Source organism: Bufo bufo, chromosome 3 (assembly GCF_905171765.1).
Source record: "Bufo bufo chromosome 3, aBufBuf1.1, whole genome shotgun sequence".
In the NCBI taxonomy this organism is placed as follows: domain Eukaryota; kingdom Metazoa; phylum Chordata; class Amphibia; order Anura; family Bufonidae; genus Bufo; species Bufo bufo.
The window spans coordinates 473,945,245-473,949,874 of record NC_053391.1 but is presented as its reverse complement, the minus strand read 5'-3'; the positions used below and the strand labels follow the sequence as shown (position 1 = coordinate 473,949,874).

At 45.4% G+C, this 4,630-nt stretch overlaps 1 long non-coding RNA gene across 1 annotated transcript; it reads left to right on the top strand.

Moving 5' to 3' along the window:
- Nucleotides 1-263: 263 nt before the first annotated feature.
- LOC120994339 lies at nt 264-627 on the top strand. The gene is made up of 2 exons (XR_005777397.1): nt 264-355; nt 571-627. It is a non-coding gene; the product is annotated as an uncharacterized LOC120994339 (long non-coding RNA).
- Nucleotides 628-4,630: the final 4,003 nt, after the last annotated feature.

Sequence of the window (4,630 nt, the reverse complement as noted above, 5' to 3'; positions counted from 1 at the left end):
TGTGGGACTATTTGTGTACTTCTAGTAGGTGTTTGCTGGCTGCAAATATAACCTGAAGGTTTTTCAGGTTCGTCTGCCATTAAAGTGAATGGGGCCCGCCGTGAATTCAAACTACTTGTGATTATTTGGCTGGAGGTACATTAGGCGGTCACTGGATAATAAATTTACTGTAGACTACTGCACTAAAGGCCCCAAACATTAGACATTTACCTGACAGAAAAGAACAAGTGATTATGTGGCTGGAGGTACATTAGGCGGTCACAGGATAACAATTTTATTGTAGGCCATTGGAGTACAGGCCCCAAAAATTAGGCATTCACCTGACAGAAAATAACTTGTGATTATGTGGCTGGAGGTACATTAGGCGGTCAGTGGATAACAATTTTACTGAAGCCCACTGGAGTACAGGCCCCAAAAATTTGGCATTCACCTGACAGAAAATTACTTGTCATTATGTGGCTGGAGTAACATTAGGCGGTCACTGGATAACATTTTTACTGTAGGCCAGTATAGGCCCCAAACATTAGGCATTCACCTGACAGAAGAGAACTTGTGATTATGTGGCTGTAGGTACATTAGGCGGTCACTGCATAAAATTTTTACTATAGGCCACTGGAGTTGAGTCCCTAAACATTAGACATTCACCTAACAGAAAATAACTTGTGATTATGTGGCTGGAAATACATTAGGCGGTCAATGAATAAAAAAATTACTGTAGGTCATTACAGACCCCAAACATTAGGCATTCACATGACAGAAAAGAACTTGTGATTGTGTGGCTATAGGTACATTAGGCGGTCACTGGATAAAAAAATTACTATAGGCCACTGAAGCAGAGGCCCCAAACTTTAGGCAATGACCTGACAGAAAAGAACAAGTGATTAAGTGGCTGGAGGTACATTAGGCGGTCACTGGATAAAAAATTTATTGTAGGCCACTGGAGTAGAGGCTAGTGATGATCGAGCACCAAAGTATTCGGGTGTTCGGCCCGAACACATTGCTATATTCGTGTGCTTGGCCGAGCACCCGAGTATAATGTAAGTCAATGGGAGACAACCAGGCACCCCCTGCTCTAAAGAGGGGAGGGTGCCTGGTCCATTGGAAAAGTTCAGAAAGTTTCAGAAACACCACTGAAATGGATCGGGAACACCATGGGGACGATGTCTGGATGCATCCTGGACTCCCAGGTTGCTGTTGGGAACCATGTTGTCCAAGTTGTACGCCACTTTTACAAACTGACAAAAATACACACAAAACCACACAAAAAACTATTTTACAGGAAAAACTGTTAGGAAACATTCTTTCCTGTATATTTACTTGTATATAAAGTGCAAGTGCTGCAATAAAATTACAAGCAAGAGGCACTCCGAAACAGCCTGTATATCACATAAAGGAGGGCCTCATTCACATTGTGTAACAATTGTTCAGGTAGTGGAACTCCTACACTCATAAAGCCTATGCACTAAGTGAAAGGGCTGCCAAAAATTACAAGGAACCGGCACTCCAAAACACCCTTTGTTACACATAATGGAGGGCATCATACATACCCTTGAAAAACTTTGATTGATGGCCTGCTGATCTGACCATCTAAAACCTTAGGGGCGAGGGCCTGCTGCCGCATTGGTGACTCTAGATAACCTCTGGGTGATTGCACGTCCCCGTGATGGCGACGATCCATTTGGATGTCTGCTCTATCAGCTTTCGATGTTCTTTTTTGCGCCTAACATGGTGATCACGGGTAACGGGGAATAGGGGTTCTATGCAGGAGAGGGAGCTTGAGAAATGAATACCACATCCAAGGCAGGTCAATGGCTAAAATCTAATTGACTGTTGTTGCCTTGCCACTTTTTTTTCATAATTGTGAACCACCCAGAGAGGGTGGGTCAAGTTATTAAAGCTCAAAATTGCAAGGAAGGTAGCAGGCACGCGGCAATTACCCACTCCCGACTCAGGCAGGTAGTGACGATAAATAACAATACAGGAGTCTTAAGATGCCCTGTTATTGGAATGAGCAATAAAAATTACAGGGAATGTCACTGCCATATTTTGGATGAGGAATCGTTATACAGGAGAGGCCCTGCTGCCGCTTTGTTGACTCTAGATAACTTCTGCCTGATCGCACGTCCCCGTGACGTCCACGATCCATTTGGATATCTTACCTATCAACTTTCGATGTTCTTTTATGTGCCTACTATGGTGTTCACCGATGACGGGGAATCATTGTTCGATTTCGGAGAGGGAGCCTGATAAACTGCTACGGCTACTACTTCAAAGCAAGGCAGCATGAGTTGCGGGCCTGCATGTGAGCTGACCCTGTAAAAGATTTAAGTCACTGGCCTGCATGTGAGCTGAACCAGTAAAAGATTTTAGTTGCGAGCCTGCTGTTGAGCTGAGGTGGAACCGACAAACCCAACTTGAATTTGATGGCTGCATTAATCTGCAGGTAACCGTCATACAGCTCCACAGATTGTTTCCATCTGCATCTTTCTAAGCAATCTGGGGTCTTAGTCTTTTATCCAGACTCAGTCATTGTGCCACTATGTGGACTCCTCATGCTGCCATCTGCACACCATGTCACCTTGTCACTCATTTTTATCACCATGCTGCTGCTGATGCTGCTTAAAAGGCCTTAAACTGATCACCAGGCCCACAAATGAATTAAGGTTTTGTAATCGATAAACCCAACTTGCTTTTGTGGGCTGCATCAGTGGTGTAGCTAGAATTGACTGTGCCCCACAGCAAATTTTTGAATGGGGCACCATCCCACAGTAATTTTTTAGCGACCCCTTCCTTTCATGCTGCCCCCATTCCTGTGGCTAGTAAAGATCGTTCTCTCAGACCAGGACCAGCAGCTGTTCCATCCATTTTATACACTGTCTACACTGTCACTGTATATAATTTCATTGTGTAATACTTTTGAGGAGGCCCTGACCAAATCATTTAGTCCTCCTCCTCCTGGATGGGCCCCTTCTGGGTCAGGGCAACAAAGCTGCAGATTTCCCTCCTTCCCCTATAGCTACGGCCCTGGTCTGCATTAATCTGCAGGTGACAGTGATACAGCTCCACGGATTGTTTCCATCTGCATCTTTCTAAGCAATCTGTGACCTCAGTCTTTTATCCAGACTCAGTCATTGTGCCACTATGTGGCCTCCTCATGCTGCCATCTCCACACCATGTCAGATTGCCACTAATTTTTATCACCATGCTGCTGCTGATGCAGCCTAAAAGGGCTTAAAGTGACCACCAGGCCCACAATCTAATTAAGGTTTTACGCACAAAACCAAAGTAACAAATCCATTTTATAGGAAAAATTGATTGAAAACATTCTTTCCTGTATATTTACTTGTATATAAAGTGCAAGTCCTGCCAAAAATTACAATGAAGAGGCATTCCGATACAACCTGTATATCACATAAAGGAGGGTCTCATTCACATTGAGCTGCGGGCCTGCAGGTGAGCTGACCAAGTAAAAGATTTTAGGTGCGGGCATGCTGGTGAGCTGACCCTGTAAACCATTATATTCGAGGGCCTGCTGCTTATCTGACCCTCTAAAACATTAGGGGCGAGGGCCTGCTGGTGAGCTGACCCTGAAAAACATAAGTGATGGCCTGCTAGTGAGCTGACCTTCTAAAGCATTAGGGGCGAGGGCCTGCTGCTGAACTGACCCTCTAAAACATTAGGGGCGAGGGATTGCTGCTTAGCTGACCCTGTAAAACATTAGGGGTGAGGGCCTGCTGCTGAACTGACCCTCTAAAACATTATGGGCGAGGGCCTGCTGGTGAGCTGACCCTATAAAACATTATGGGCGAAGGCCTGCTGCTGAACTGACCCTCTCAAACATTATGGGCGAGGGTCTGCTGCTAAGCTGACCCTCTAAAACATTAGGGGTGAGGGCCTGCTGCTCAACTGACCCTCTAAAACATTATGGGCGAGGGCCTGCTGCTGAGCTGACCCTCTAAAACATTAGGGGCAAGGGTCTGCTGCTGAGCTGACCCTCTAAAACATTAGGGGCGAGGGCCTGCTGCTGAGCTGACCCTCTAAAACATTAGGGGCAAGGGCATGCTGGTGAGCTGACCCTATTAAAAAAAATGTGAGTTGAGGGCCAGCGGTTGAGCTGACCGTATTAAAAAAATTAGAGTGGAGGGAATATAGACAATCTGGATGAGGAGGAGGAGAAATCAAGATTCAACCATATACTCTTTTTTTTGTGGTGGAAAAGGTGCATGGGAATACACTACAGTAGATTGAGTACATTATAAATGATAGCTTGAAATTGCCTTTATGTTCATTATCAGCTCAGCTCTCCTCTGGTGGAGTTGAGAAGTCATGGGCAATCCAGGCCTTGTTTATTTTTATCTGAGTCAACCTGTCAGCATTGCTAGTGGACAAACGGATACGCTTATATGTTATAATGCCACCAGCAGCACTAAATACACGCTCAGACAAAACACTGGCGGCAGGGCAGGTCAGCACCTCCAAGGCGTAGAGCGCAAGTTCGTGCCACGTGTTCAGCTTGGACAGACAGTAGTTGTAAGACACTGATGGATCTTTTAGGATGCTGACACGGTCTGCTATGTATTCCTTCACCATCTTCCAAAACTTTTCCCTCCTTGTACCACTAGGCCGCGCT